This window comes from Elephas maximus, chromosome 8 (assembly GCF_024166365.1).
Source record: "Elephas maximus indicus isolate mEleMax1 chromosome 8, mEleMax1 primary haplotype, whole genome shotgun sequence".
Classification (NCBI taxonomy): Eukaryota; Metazoa; Chordata; class Mammalia; order Proboscidea; family Elephantidae; genus Elephas; species Elephas maximus.
Genome location: NC_064826.1, coordinates 70,292,524 through 70,309,793, shown reverse-complemented (window position 1 = coordinate 70,309,793; position 17,270 = coordinate 70,292,524).

The window sequence follows — 17,270 nt, the reverse complement described above, 5'->3', positions numbered from 1 at the left end:
AGCAAGGAAAAAAAGTCGATTACATAGAAACTGAATAACACCCACCTTAAAAACCGCTGGGTGATAGAAGAAATCAAAGATGGAATAAAAAAATTCCTAAAATCAAACAAGAATGAAAACAGATCATACCAAAACCTTTGGGATACAGCAAAGGCAGTGCTCAGGGGTCAATTTACAGCAATAGATGCATACATCAAAAAAGAAGAAAGGAACAAAATCAAAACATTAGCCCCACAACTTGAACAACTAGAAAGAGAACAGCAAAAGAATCCCACAGCCACCAGAAGAAAGGAAAATATAAAGATCTGAGCAGAAATAAATGAAACAGAGACTAGAAAAACAATAGAAAGAATCAAAAGAACCAAAAATCGGTTCTTTGAAAGGATCAACAAAATCAACAAACCACTGGCCAAGCAGACAAAAGAAAAACAGTAGAGGATGCAAACAACCCAAATAAGAAATCAAACGGGAGACATTACAACAGTCCCAAATGAAATAAAAAGGATCATAACAGAGTACTATGAAAAACTATACTCCAACAAATTTGAAAACCTAGACGAAATGCAAATTTCTAGAAACACACTATCTACTTAACTAATACAAACTGATGTTGAAAATCTGAACAGACCTATAACAAGAGAAGAGATTGAAAAGGTAATTCAGAAAAAACTCCCAACAACAAAAAAAGACTTTGTCCAGATGGCTTCACTGGAGAATTCTACCTACATTCAGAGAAGAGCTTACACCAGTACTACTCAAACTATTTTAGAACATAGAAAAGGAAGTAGTGCTTCTGAATTCATCCTATGAAGCCAGCATAACTCTGATATCAAAACCAGGGGAAGACACCACAATAAAAGAAAATTACAGATGAATATCTCTTACAAATATAGATGCAAAAGTTCTCAACAAAATTCTACCCAATAGAATTCAGCATCATGTCAAAAAACTAATAACACCACAGCCAAGTAGGATTCATGACAGTCATGCAAGGATGGTTCAACATTAGAAAATCAATCAAAGTAATCCACCACATAAATTAAAGAAAAAAATCACATGATTATTTCATTCGATGAAGAAAAGGCATTTGGCGGTCTCACACCCATTCCTGGTAAAAACTCTCAATAAAATAGGTATAGAAGGGAAATTCCTCAACATAATAAAGGGCATCTATACAAAACCAATATCATTCTTAATGGAGAGAGGCTGAAAACATTCCCCTTGAGAACAGGAACAAGGCAAGGATGCCCTTTATCACCACTCTGATTTAACATTGTGCTGGAAGTCCTAGACAGAGCAATAAGGCAAGAAAAAGAAATAAAGGGCATCCAAATAGGTAAAAAGAAGTAAAACTATTTATGGATTATATGATGCTTATTTGTAACAGGATATCTATATCTATGATGCTATATATGATGCTGTATCTATTTGTGGATTACATGATGCTATATAGGGTCGGGTGTATGTAGGAAGCTCAAAATACTCCACGAGAAAACTCCTGGAACTAATAGAAAGACTCAGCAGAGTAGCAGGATACAAGATAAACATGCAAAACTAAGTTGCATTCCTATACACCAATAAAGACAGCAATGAAAAGTAAATGAGGAAAACAATGCCATTTTCTTTAAAGAGATGGAAAAACTAATTTATCGTACTTTAGATGAAGATTCACAGAACAAACTAGTTTCTCATTAAACAATTTGTACACTTTTTTTTATGACATTGGTTAACAACACAACAACATGTCAACACTCGACCTTCTCAACATTGGGTTCCCTATTACTAGCTTTCCTGTCCTCTCTTTTCTTCTAGTCCTTGCCCCTGAGCTGGTGTGCCCCATTAGTCTCATTTTGTTTTATGGGCCTGTCCAATCTTTGGCTGAAGGGTAAACCTTGGGAGTGAATTCATTACTGAGCTAAAAGGGTGTCTGGGGGCCACACTCTTGGGGTTTCTCCAGTCTCTGTCAGGCCAGTAAGCCTGGTCTTTTTTGTGAGTTAAAATTTTATTCTACATTTTTCTCCAGCTCTGTCAGGGACCTTCTTTTGTGATCCCTGTCGGAGCAGTCGGTGGTGGTACCCAGGCAGCATTTAGCTGTACTGTACTCAGCCTGGAGGAGGCCATGGTAGATGTGGGCCACTGTGGTAGATGTGTGGACCTTGCCTTATACAAGTTGTGCTTGCTTCCCCAGTATTGTGTACTGTCTTACCTTTCAACAAACTTACCATATTTTTGATGATTACAAGGAAGGGGAGGGATGAGGATGAAAAAACACTGAATGGACAACGGGTAAGTGGTAACTTTGGTGATGGGAAAAAAATTTTGGCTGTGACAAATCTGACAAAGTCTAATCTCTAAAATCTACAGGAAAATCCAGCACCACTACATCAAAAAGGCAAATAACTCAGTTAAAAATGGGCAAAGGAAATGAACAGACATTTCATCAAAGAAGACATTCAAACAGCTAACAAACACCTGAAAAAATGGTCACAGTCATTATACATTAAAGAAATGCAATGGAAGACCACAATGAGACACCATCTCATACTGGCATCACTGGCATAAAAAAAGACAGAAAATAACAAATGTTGGAGAAGCTTCGAGGAGATTGGAACTCTTATGCACTGCTGGTGGGAATGCAAAATGGTATAACCATTTTGAAAAATGATATGGTGCTTTTTTAGAAATCTAGAAATAGAAATACCATATGGTCTAGCAATCCTACTCCTATGAATATACTCTAGAGAAATAAGGGCTGTCACACGAATAGACATATGCACACCGATGGTCATTGCAGCATTGTTCACAATAGCAAAAAGATAGAAACAACCTAGATGCCCATCAACAGATGAATAGATAAACAAGCTATGGTGCATACACACAATTGAGTACTACGCAATGATAAAGAATGATGAATATGTGAAGCATCTCATAACATGGATGAATCTGGAGGGCATTATGCTGAGTAAGATAAGACAATCACAAAAGGACAAATATTGTGTGAGACCACTACTATAAAAATTCATGAAAAGTTTTACACAAAAAGAAACAATCTTTGATGCTTATAAGGGAGGGAGGAGTGGGGATGGCAAAACACTAAATAGACAATAGATAAGTGGTAACTGTGGTGAAGGGTTAAGACAGTGCACAATACTGGGGAAACCAGCACAACTTACACAAAGAAAGGTCATGAAAACTCTATACACATCCAAACTCCCTAAGGGACCAAATTAGTGGGCTGAGGGTTGTAGGTACCATGGTCTCATGGAACATCTATCTCGATTGGCATAACATAGCTTATAAAGAAAATGTTGTACATTCTACTTTGGTGAGTAGCTTCTGGGGTCTTAAAAGCCTGTAAGCAGCCATCTAAGATACTCCACTGGTCTCACCCTGTTCGGAGCAAGGGAGAATGAAGAAAACCAAAGACACAAGGGAAAGATTAGTCCAAAGGACTAATGGACCATGACTATCATGGCCTCCACCAGACTGAGTATAGTACAACTAGATGGTGCCCCGCTACCATCACTGACTGCTCTGACAGGGATCACAATAGAGGGTTCTGGATAGAGTTGGAGAAAAATGTAGAACAAAATTCTAACTCACAAAAAAAGACCAGACATACAGACCTGACAGAGACTGAAGAAACCCCAAGAGTATGGCCTCCAGATACTCTTTTGACTCAGTAATGAAGTCACTCCTGAGGTTCACTCTTTAGTCAAAGATTAGACTGGTCCATAAAACAAAACGAGACTAAAAGGATATGCCAGCCCAGGGTCAAGGATTAGGAGGCAGGAGAGGACAGGAAAGCTGGTAATAGGGAATCCAGGGTCAAGAAAGGAGAGTATTGACCTGTCGTGGGGTTGTTAACCAATGCCATAAAACAATATTTGTACCAACTGTTTAATGAGAGGCCAGTTTGTTCTGTAAACCTTCATGAAAAGTACAATTAAAAAAAGAAAAGGAAAGAAAAAGAAACTTGATTTGAATAAAGCTTTATCTCCAATACCTCTCTTTCATTAAGCTCTTATATCAGCTTGTTTGTGCCTCCAGGTCTATGTTGATCACAGAATATACACAACCTTCCTTATCTCTGCATCAGTGTTCTTGCCTTGCCCCGGGACTATATAAGGCCTTATCTTTATCCCAGCACTTTGAGTATCCAAAAAATTTTTATGTATAATGAGATTTATTTCTTAAGAATTTAATATGTGTAGACTAGTCTATCTTTGGGGAAAAAACAGGAAGAAATTAAACTTCTGATTACTTATGTTGGAACCAAGTTTTTTTTTTTTTTTTTTTCCAGTAGGCTATCATGAATTTGGTGTTTTATAAAAGCTGCACAAGAATTATTGATGTATTTGTGTCAGCTTTTGGTTGTTTCAGATGGAATGGAATGTCTTTTTTAGAGGGAACAAAACCCACAGCTCTTTAGTGGTTTGAGGACATCCATTATCCTTTATCTGCCAGTTAATTACTCCTCACATTAAACTGCTGCTCTTCCTGAGATGCTTAATCAAACTGAGCCAAATCTCGTGGAGTTTGCTGGTTTATAATCTTAAAATCTCATGAAGCTGAGTGACCGGTACAAGGTAATTTTCAGACAGATCTCCTTACTGTGAATGACACTTCATGGGAGAATTGTCAACAGCCTATGCCTTCTGAGTACCCAAAGATGGATTAAGATTTCTAGAAAATATGTGGATTCTCTCCCTATAGTTCCCTATATGATATTTCTATGGAAGAATTCATCATATTTTCTAAGATGTTAGATAAAAAATTTAAAACAAATAGACCAAAAAAAAAAAAAAAAAACACAAAACCCATAAAATACTGGAAAATGTTACTCAACAAATTTCAACCTAAAAATTTCATTTTGTATGGAATGTCTTCCCTTTGTGTTACATAAGTATCATTGCTGACTGACAGGTATGAAGGTTAATAGAGTAGGAGTAAAAATTTGAACTAAAATAAGTCATATGAAAATCAACTTAACTGATAATACAGTGAATGTAATTTCTTCATCTGAGTTGCATTAAATTACATGTTTCATCATCAATCTATTTTTTAATGTCTAATAAATTCTAGTATTTCTATATTAATTTTATTGAAAAACAGTTGAAATGAGGCAATTTAATAATGTGCCACATGCTTTTGGAACTGTAATTATAAAAGGGAATAACTTGAAGCTTCATTTTTCTTTTGGAAATCACATGTTACCAAAAAACAAAAACCTCAGAAATTAAATTTTGAATTATGTATTCAGCCATATCTCACTGACAGCACCGCCTTATTTTCTTGAGCTTCTACAATTTACCGTTATGTTTTTCCATTGTATTTGTACCTTGGTAATCTGATTTAACTTTAGTCTTTGCTGACATTTGAGCAACAGCAACAAAAAAGCCAAACCCATTGCTGTCCAGTCAATTCTTACTCATAGTGGAACCTATAGGACAGGGTAGAATTGTCCCGTAGGGTTCCCAAGGAGTGGCTGGTTTATTCCAACTGCTGACTTTTTAGTTAGCAGCCGACCACTTAACCACTGAACCACTAGGGCTCCAACATTTGAACATAACAAAAAATATTTTCAAAAATGCTAGCTTGATTTTCTTTTATTCCATTTAGTAGGAAACTTACTCTGTGTTGTCATCTCTCTTTATCTATTACCCGGCGTCTTTTCTGTGAAAGAGCTCGAAGGGGTATATATAGATGTACCTTCAGTAACTTACCGAAATACAGAGAAGGCTGTTACCCATGGGCACACGTGTGCATACACACACACGCACACACACACGCACGCACAGGCAAGCACAAACTCTTCCACACCCCTGTTTCTCAATTGTGTTATTTTCAAAGTCAGGTTTTTCTATGTTTATAGGGCTATGTCATAGGGACAAACCTCATCCTGTGCGTGTGTGTCTGTGTGTGTGTGGTGTATGTACGTATGTGTTATGAGATATTTAAAGAATGCTGAAGGGAGGAAAGGAGACCACAGTTGACAATGTGATTGATTTTTATACTCATTTGCTGCTCTTAGGAGCCCTAGCGGAACAGTGGTTAAAGAGCTTTGGTGCTGACCAGAGGGCTGGCAGTTTGAATCCAGCAGCCTCTCCTAGGAAACCCTATGGTGCAGTTCTACTCAGCCCTATTCTCTCCCATGCTATGAATCAGAGTCAACTTGATGGCAATGGGTTTTTTTTTTTTTTTGGCTCTGCTCTTGAGAATCTTCCATATCTACTAGCATTAAATTTAGACTTGAAAAATATTTAAAGATCTATTATGCTACTTAATGACAATGGGTTTGGATTTTTTTGCTGTTATTTAAACTTTTAAAAAATAAGTAAATTTTTTTAAAGTAAAACAAAATGAATAAAAAGAGAATGGGGTAATGTCAGGCTAATTGTAATCCGTACCTTGACTTATATTATTTTATCATATTTATAGCAGATACTGAGATTTTGGAGAAAATAAAGGTTGATTCTTGAGGTAGAAAGATAAAAAAGGAAAGGATTTGTTCACTTTTTAATCACTCATCCCTTTAATAAGGATTTATTTAGAAATATTACATGCCCAATGCTGTGTTAGAAATTAGGGGTTTCTCGGGACTTTACAAGAGTCTGTTTTCCATGGTATGTGCGATCTAATTGGAGAGATTGGTAAAAAAATAAATAATAAAAAAAAAGAACACTCATAATAAAATAAATCAAATGTGTTGTTGTTAGGTGCCGTCAAGTTGGTTCCGACTCGTAGCGACCCCCATGCACAACAGAACGAAACACTGCCTGGTCCTGCGCCATCCTCAAAATTGTTGTTATGTTTGAGCTCATTGTTGCAGCCATTGTGTCAATCCACCTCATTGAGGGTCTTCCTCTTTTCCGCTGACCCTGTACTCTGCCAAGCATGATGTCCTTCTCCAGGGACTGATCCCTCCTGACAACATGGCCAAAGTATGTAAGATGCAGTCTCTCCATCCTTACCTCTAAGGAGCATTCTGGCCGCACTTCTTCCAAGACAGACTTACTTGTTCGTTCTTTTGGCAGTCCATGGTATATTCAATATTCTTCGCCAACACCGTAATTCAAATATATGAAATAATTATTCCTTTTGATTAGTGAAAAGGAAAAAAAAAAAAGAGGAGTCCTGAAACAGAGAATAATGATTTCCTTTTCAAGGGGTTGTGCATTTGGCAGAAATGCCCAGACCATGGTATCAGTGCCATATTCAGCCAGTGGCTGGGGACTGCCAAGGAAGAACACAGCCTCAGCTTCAAAGCTGAAGTAGATCTTGATATCATTAACACTGGAGACTGTCAGCTAATTGCGCTGCTTGGAATAAAATGACAATTCTTTCTTGAAAGGAGGCCTATGGCTGCTACAAACAAAAAGTTGGGTATAAAAGCCTGAGAGCTATTTAGATATTGAGTAGGATGGAAATCCAAAAGCGTCATTTGGATTTTGTAAAAAACTGGAATATTTGGTGATTTAGATAAAGGTGATTTCAAAAGAGTGGTAGATAAAAATTAAAAACAAATGTATGCTAGAATAGATTGAAGAGTGATAACTAAGAAAATAATTTGGAAATACTATGCTATGGAAGGGAACAAAAAGTAGGTAGGGATTAAACTGGGTTGTTAGTTTAAAAAAGGCTATTTTTAATTTTTTTAAATATGTTTGTTTAAAAAAGGCAAACTGGACAAATGAACATGGGGAACCCAGGGTGGAAAGAAGGAGTGCTGTCACATTGCAGGGATTGCAACCAATACAACAAAAAAAAAAGTGTATAAATTTTTGAATGAGAAACTAACTTGAGCTGTAAACTTTCATCTAAAGCACAGTAAAATGTATACATGTATATGTATATATACATACATATGTTAGTTTGATTTTATTTTATTAAGATAAAATATAGTTGAGATTTGTGGATATCAATGGAACAAATTAAGTAAGAAAGAAGTGAATGATGATGCACGAAATAAGGGAAATCATAAAAAATTCAATATCCATATGCAGAGAAGAGAGGAAAATAGGTTCAGGAGTAGAGAAAATGGAATTTGGTTGGAATAGGAATGAGAATTTCCTTTATTTTAACTAGGAGAAAGAGAAGTTGGGTACTTTTGCAAGTGAAAAAGATTTGGTGGCAGAAATATAAGGATATTTTAGGTTTATGGCTTATATTTTCTCAGTGAATTATGGTGGAGAAGATGTGAAAGATTTGAAGAGAGTGGAGAAGAAACTGATTCAACATCATAGACAACATGAAAACAAATTTAAGGGTAACAAATAGTTGGATTTTCAGGCACTGTTAAGTCACCAAATAAAAATTCTGACCATGAGTAATATATATGGGTGAAGTTTTGCAAGGCAGTAATAATGGGAGGTGAGAGAGGCAAGGAAATTGTAAGGGTGTACTCTAGTGATGGAGAAGAGATTATAGTTAATATTTTTGTAAAGTCAAATAATTTTATTTGTAAATGAACTGAAACCAGTTATATAGAAATATAGAAGATGATCGGTGTCAAGGGTGAAATATACCAAACAGAGATTTCAGAAGTGATTCACTTTCTGGTATAAATCTGGGAATGGGTGGCTGAAGTGGAGTGGAGGAAAACAGAATTAGGAGTAAGTACATCAACGAACAAAGAAGTTAGGGGACTGATGAGTCATCTTCCAAGATGATAGGAATAGGCAGCCAAGGAACAAAGAAAACAGGAAACTAATGGATCATCTTCCAAGATGACGGAGTAGACGTTAAAGACTGTTGTCCAAGAGCTAAAATTTTTAAAATGAAATAGAATGACTAGAAGGTAAGAATGATAAAGTTACTGTCGGGGGGATTGATGATATCACACATCCTTTGAGGAACAGGATTGGTTTCTTTTATTTCCCGTTGCTGCTCCCCATCCCCAGGAAAGAGGTGAAGAAATGGAATATACAGCGTAATGGGGAAGCAGAAGGTCATCAACAACATCTCACATTTACCTACAGTTCAGTGTTGAGTCAGTGAGTGCACTGATATTGGATAGTGATTAAAAAAAAAAAAAAAGGAAACATCTCAGGATTTGGACTTTGCAAGGATAAAAGAGTCTACTGTATGTTGCTGAGTCGTCCAGTTTTAGATGTTATTTAGTATATATACTTAATTTCACATGGAAAAAAACCAAGGCTTGGACAAAGTATGTGACTTTCTCAAGCTCACACTACCTGTTACTGGCAAAATCTGAACCAGTCATAAGTTTCTGATTCCCAGCCCATATTCTTTCCCCTAACCCCCCACTCAAAAAAAAAAAAAAAAAAATACAACACACTAGTTGCCATTGAGTTGATTCTGACTCATGACAACAACATGTGTTTCAGAATAGAACTGTACTCCATAGGGTTTTCAAGGTTGTGACCTTTCAGAAGAAGATCTTCAGGCCTTTCTTCGGAGGTTCCTCTTGGTGGGTTTGAACCACCAATCCTTCAGACAGAAGCTTAGTGCCTAACCATTTGTGCCTCCCAGAGATTCCATTCTTTCCCTTGTTAATGTTGTTAGTTGCTCATACAGTCGATTCTGACTCATGGCAACTCAGCATGTGCAAAGCAGAACTTCTCTATAGAGTTTTCAAGGCCCTGATCTTTCCGTTGCAGATTGCCAGGCCTATCTTCTGAGTGCTTCTGGGGGGAGGGGTTCAAATCACCAATCTTTCAGCTAGTACTCAATCACTTAATCCTTTGTGCCACCCAGGGACTCCTATTCTTTGCCCTAGTGGGAGCTGGAAGCAGCACACGTGCTAAATTAATTTTAGTAAAACTGGAAGGTGTTTTCTTTTAGAAATATATATAAAGCAGGAAGTAATATGAGTCGGAATTGATGCAAGGGCACTGGGTTTGGTTTTGGTTTTTTGGAAGCAATACTCTCTTGGTATGAAGAGTTCTTCTCCTTAATGATTCTTGACACTGAAGAAATAGCCACACCTCTAGAATTTGTCATGGCTGCAATAATGGGCTCTAAACATAGCAACGATGGTGAGGATGGCGCAAAACTGGTCAGTGTATAGTTTTGTTGTGCGTAGGGTTGCTAGGAGCTGAAATCAGCTGGATACCACCTGACAAAAACAATAACAACTAGAATGCATCCTTTCATTTGACTATAAGTAAACCCTAACAGAGGTGGATTGACACAGTGGCTGCAACAATGAGCTCAAGCATAGCAACGATTGTAAGGATGGCACAGGAGGAGGCAGTGTTTTGTTCTGTTGTGCATAGGGCCGCTATAAGTCAGAACTGACTTGACAGCACCTAACAATGACAACAACAACAATTCTTTAAATTCTACAATTCCAAGGTGTTTACACAATTTGATGCTAGGAATAAAAGAGCATCCCCAAAATGTCAATAATATACTTCAAAAAGTGTCCTTGTAACTGGTCATTTTAAGTTGTATTTCTACCTGAAAAGATCCTTTGCCTTGATGAAGGTAACTGGAAAGAAAACACAATGTTCTTGTTATTTGTGCTTTAGAGACTGATCACAGCTTCACTACCAGCTATAAATAAGCTTCTATGAGAGTCCCAGAAGTCCTGTCACAAGTCCACTGTCACAGTTTATTGGCTAATCAGCAAAGAATTGAAATCTTGATTGGCTTTATTTGTTGCCTGATTGAAACACTGAGATAGGAAGTAGGGGACAGATTAATTAATTTGTGCTAGGGAATCCTAAGTTAATCTAAAGAATGCTGTCACTTTGATTGATGGCTGTGTGAGAGAAGAAGTCTTTAAAAACCACCATGAATTGTCACTCCGTGGGCACATAAATACAGGGTTTTGTCTACTTAACTGATTGAATTCTGCTGAACTATACTGAATACTAACGTATCTGTGTGCATACAAATTATCACGTGTTTCAAAGGTGGGCTACAAAGGACAGAGAAGAATAGATAAGGGATACTATTAAAAATAACAATAGAGTCTTTGAACACTATCGTGTTCAAGAAATGTAAATTTCTACTTTACTAGCATATTGTTTATACTCTACTTTTTTGTAAGATGTTTGAACCTGGTTATCAAAATAGCTAATTTTACAAGTAAGTAGTACATCCTACCTATAAACCTATAATTGTGGGAGAGTAAATTATTTATTTATTTATTTTCCTAAAGAAGCAGAGTGAGGTTTTTATGCTTACACAACTATTGAGAAAAACAAGGAAACACAAACACCTGACCATCTTAGCCAGGCTCATGGCTTCCTACTGGACATTCGGGGGAAGAAGAGATGGAAAATATTTGAGCTTTAATAAATTGTAATTAGCACAATTTAAATTATGAATAATCATAGTAAAAAAATGAAGTATTAACATAGGATCTTTTTTTTTGTATATAGTATTCTCGTCTTATGATGACAAGACTAAAAAAATGTAATCACAGGGTTTTTTTTCCAAGTACCACCTAATTTCTTTGTTTTATATGTAAGGGAACTAGGGCACTGAATGTTTAAATTTCTTGCATTCTCTCATATTAACTAGTAGTATCCTGGGAGTTGCTTTTTTTATTTTTTCATAGTACAAAGTATCCCCCTTTTTGTAGAAGGGTTAAGAGAGAGGACAATAGGGAAAAAGTAAAATGGAAGAAGGCAATTCACATCGTTCTCATTTGTTCACTCAATAAGCATTACAGACCACATGTAAAGTGCCAGGGACTGTGCTAGGTAATCTGCAAGGTACTGTGTGAACAAACTAGCCTTAATCTTGGGAACTTTGACCAACATGAAAAAAGTAAACAGGTGTGTAGATAATTACGAGTGATATACATAGAGTTGTCCTGGGGAATATCATGAAAAAAAACAAACACTGTCTTTAATACAATCTCATTTCCCCAAATTCTCTTACCAATCATTTTTACTAATTCTATCATTTGCTGTTTTTTTCTTCTGATTTTGCTTTTGTTATGTTATTGTCGAGACTATACACAGCAAAATATACACCAATTCAACAGTTTCTACGTGTACAATTTAGTGACATTGCTTACATTCTTCGAGTTGTACAACCATTCTCAATCTCCTTTAGTGAGTTGTTCCTCCCTCATTAACACAAACCTTAAAATTCCTACCTAATCTTTTGAGTTGCTGTTGTCAATTTGTGCCCATACAGGTAGTTCCTAAAACAGTATAATACCCCAAACCAAAAAACCCATTACCATGGAGTCGATTCTGACTCATAGCAACTCTATAGGACAGAGTAGAACTGCCACATGGGGTTTCCAAGCAGCATCCAGTGGATTCGAACTGCCGATCTTTTAATTCTTAACCACTATGCCATCAGGGCTTTTTTTTTTTTTAACTAGTTAAGCTAAACTATTGTTTGAATTTAAGATGACCACAGGGGATATTTTTGGTTTAAGACTTAAAGATTATCTCAGGGCAATCATTGCAGGAGTTCATCCAGCTTCCACGGCTCCAGAAAGTCTGAAGTTCATGAAAATTTAAAATTTTGTTACGAATTTTTTCCCATTTTGATGAACATTCCTCAATAGAATCTTTGATAGAAATGTTCAGTAATGCCTTCATGACAAAAGAGGCAGTTGTTCATGGAGGCAATTAACCGTACATTCCATATCCTCCTCGTATTCCTGGCTCTCCTTCTTCCTCTGTTTCTTTAGGCAAATAGAGACTGATTGTTGTACCTTGAATGGCCGCTAGCGCGCTTTTAACATCCAGACACTACTTAACAAACTAGGAGGTAGCACTGAAAACATTAGGCCAATTAACTGGGATGTCCCAGGAAGCCATGACACTAAACCTCCTAGTCAAAGAATCAAATCCCATGAGGTTTTTGGTTGTACATAAGCAGCCTCAGCACCAAGTCTCTCTCTCTCTCTCTCTTTTTTTTTCTGTCATTGTTATAAATATATCTATGCACAACTTTTGCCAATTCAACTTTTTACAGGTATACAACTTATTGATGGTAATTACAATAATTGGCTGTGAAAACCTACCCTTCATCAATGCAATTTTTGCATCACCGTTAACCCCCCTTTTCCACCCCCCACCCCTGTGTAACCACTAATAAAATTTAGTCTCTGTACATATGACTTTTTCTTGTCTTTTTATTTAAGTGAGGTTGTACAATATTTGTCCTTTTTGATTGCCTTATTTTACTCATCATAATCTCTCTCTTGTTTTTCATCAACTGTTAAAAACTCAAATAAGGTGTACATATATATAAACTTTCATTTTTAAAAAATAATGTTTTGATTATTTGACTGAAAGGGTACCATGACATGTGAAAAGAGTGACCCCTGCAATGGCAGTCATTGAGAGCCATTCAGTAGTTCCATTCTTGGGGTAGGGAGAACTTTCATTCTGCATTTCCTCTCATTCTTGCAGACTTTTATACTCTTCTGCAGTGGGCCCTCTTGTGCCAGGTGAAGAGAGGCCAATTGTTGTGCCTTGAATGGCCACTTTAACCTGTTGAACTAGGAGGTAGAACAGAGGTACTAACCATGTTATTAAACCAATTAACTGAGGTGTCTCATGAAACCACGATCTTAAACTTCCAAATCAAGAAAACTCAAAACCATTACTTTTGAGTTTTTATTTTTGCAATATAAGTATTTCATTAGAATATTCTATATACATGAACAAAGAGTCCATATTGTTTTCAATACTAAAATATTTTATTAAGCTTATTTTTAAACTGATAAATTCATAAAAATTGGAACTTACCCTTACTTATTATGAATAACAACACATCAGTGGAAATACAGCATAATTATAAGAGTAGCAACAGAGGAAAGAATTGACAGTGCTTAGAGCTGTGGTGAGAAGAGCTAGAAAACTTCCTTGAGTTGGTGACACTGATTTGGATGTTAAAAAGGCGGGGTACTTAATTGAAGAGAAAGCCACCCTTTGCCCTTCCACCGCCAGTGAAGATAATCAGCAGAAAAACCACAGAAGGTGAAAAAATAAATTGAATTTGGAACTGCAAGCAGTTCTGTATTGCTGAATACAAAGTGTGAAGTGGGGAAGAGCAGAACATTCGATTGGTGTCACAGGTAAAGGTCAGGGCCAAAGACCCCCTGAGCCATGAGGAAGAGTTTAGGATTTAGCCAATAAGTGTTAGGGGAAGCCAGTAAAGCTTTTTGTTCTGTTTTGTTTGTTTTTAAAATTTTTAGTGAAATATACTATACAGACTGATGTATATGAAAAATGTACATATCAATAAATTTCCACAAAGTAAACAAGTATATATAACTAGGGCGGATTAGCCCATAGGCAAGGTAAGCACGGGCTTGCTTGTGCTTACTTACTAATATGTAGTGAAAAATTTCACATGGGTTTTACCACAACAGAGAAACTGATGTGAAATTGTTCATTACAGATGATCTGATAAGCAAGGTAAGCACTGTGCTTACCTTGCCTTTTGGATAACCCCTTCCTTCCCGTATGTAACTCTCACACAAATCAAAACAGAACCAGCACCCAGAAGCATCCCTAGGTCACTTCCAGCCATTAACAGAGCAGCCACTTTCCAAAGTTTTCTAAGAAACTACCCAGTGATGTTTACTTAGAGGCCTGGCATAATGAAACAAGTAGTTATTTTCTTTCTGGCACTTTTTTAAGAGGAAAAAGGAAACATCACTGAAATAGAAACTAATTCCTATGGCATAGCAATTGAGTAGAGACTCAGAAACTCGGAGAGAACCCAAATTTATACCATTGTGCTACTCTAATTTATTTCATGCAAAAGGTTTCACTCCAGTCCTCAGAGACATTAAAAAAAACAAACAGCAAAAACAAGGAGGGTAATAAAGATTTCTTACATTATTGTGCTATAAACACTGAAAATATGTTTCCAAATGTGACAAGAAATATTACGAGCGATTGCAGATGCATAAACGGAGCAAGTATTATACTCTTTCCTCAGAGGCACCGATAAAAAAAGGCTATTATAAAGCACTACAAAATAATTTCTTTATCCAAAAGCTCTGAAGCAGTTATTAAACCAGCTGTTTTCAAAAGTACACAAATCTGCTAAGTTGCAGTTGGGTAACTGTTAAATGTTAAAGCCGTGAATGATCAGCATGGAGCAGATGGTCTGGGAATGGGTGAGAAAATGGCAATGTTAGTACCACCAGACTGAGATGTTCATTTGTGCTGTGGTATGCGCAGACTGGGTGAATAATGAAGGTTCTGTAATAATTGTGTAAATCCCAACATTATTAAATCGATTCAGCTGGGGTTTCTTAATATATGTGAAGCACTTGATGTACTTGGAGAAATACCTCCTCTTTGGCTAAAGCTGTTCTCATTAACTCATACTGCTTTATTTGCTGTGACCTCAGTGTTCCTGTTAAGTAATGAGTGGAATAAGAATTAGAAATCCACTTTCAAACTAAGTATTAGAAAGGAGGGAGAATGTTAAGAAAAGTGTCAAAGCAGGAGCATTGCCTGAGATTGGCCTACAGCATTAATGTACCTATCAAGTTTGGTTAGTGTTTGTTTTAGACCATTTAAGAGTGTATAATTAGAACTGTACTTTAGGGACTTCAAAAGTTGCCTTTTTCTAGTCAATGTTTATTTCACCTGAAAGGGAAGAAAGCCATATTAACATATATTCTAGTTCTTAGGTTAGCTTCTGAGCATCCCCAGATTTTTACAATCCTGTCACTTCAGAGTTTTGTGAAGAGGGCCCCTAGAAGGTCCAACCATCTACAACAGCTTTGCTCAAATGGACTCCACTGATATTTTTTGTTGCAGGGGGCTGCCACATGCAGTGTGGGATATTTAGCAGCACTACACTCCAGTAGCATCCTTTCACCTGCCAAGTTGTGCCAACCAAAATTGTTTTCAGACATGGTAAATGTCCCCAAGGGGAACAAAACCACCTCAACCCCCACCTGCCTAAACAAGACTGGTCTATAGGAAATCCAAATAAGAATGTGGTTAATTACCCTCTCATGAAAAAGAGAAAGGAAGAAAGAAAGAGAAAATAAGGAAATGCCATGAGAATGTCAACTAAGAGTTGGGGTTTTTAGTTGGACCCAGCTTTAAGTAAAATGAGTTCTATAATAAGATTATACAAGATGTCAAATGTTATATTCAGTTACATCAGTGTTACCAATGTGATATTCTCAATTGTTGGAACAAAAATGAGATTCAAAAATAAGAGAGAAGAAAGAATACACTAGATGGCTTTTCAAAATATTTTCAGATCAGTAGTCCACCAGGATGTTATGAAAAATAAAGAAAATTGAAGCCAAATGGATTTTGAGATTTGCTACACATCACATATCTATGCCACAGAGTTATTTTGCACACGAAACCTATTAAAATTGTTAAAATATTTTGCAATTTAAAAAAATTCCAATATTTTCCTTTGAAATGTATACATGTGTATGTATAAGTGTATATCTTAAGTCCTCAGAGAACTAGTGTTGTCCAGACTCATTTTAAGTAGTCAAAGGGAAGTCACAAAATCTAGGGTCTTGGCGTTCTAAAGTTCGTGCAACTTACTCACAAGATAGCTCATTATACCTTTGTCCAAGGATTACCTTCTGGCTTTTTTTTTTTTTTACATATTTGTAAAAAGTTGGAAAATGGAGGGAATGCATTTGTCATGGGAGAGGGGATATCAGAGGTAGGGCGCACAGGAAAAAAAGAGTAGGGATTTGGCTCTAGGCAGGTGCAGTGACACCAGCAAGAACAGAAATATGATCAAGAGCTGACTCTAACATGGAAAACCAAAGAATAAATCTAAAATCAAAAAACATCAAACCTGTTGCTATTAGGTCAATTGTGACTCATGGTGATGCCATGTGTTACAGAGTGGAACTGCTCTGTAGAGTTTTTTTGAATGTAATCTTTATGGAGGAGCCCTCGTGGCACGGTGGTTAAGCTGTCACTGCTAACCAAAAAGTCGGAGGTTCGAGCCCATCAGCCACTTGGAAGGACAAAGATGTGCCAGTCTGTTTCTGTAAAAGATTTACAGCCTTGGAAACCCTATGGGGTGGTTCCACTCTGATCTATAGAGTCACTATGAGTAGGGATCTAATCTAGGGCAATGGATTAATCTTTACAGAGGAGTTCTTGAGTTGTGCAAATTGTTAAGGACTGAAAGGTTGGTGGTCTGAACCCAGCCCAAGACAGCCTTGGCCAACTGCTTCCTAAAGGTCACAGCCTTGAAAACCCTATGGAGCACAGTTCTACCCTGACACACATGGGGTTGCCATAAGTCGGAATCGACTAGATGGCAAATAACAACAACAACCCTTATGGAAGCAGACCCCCATGCCTTTCTTC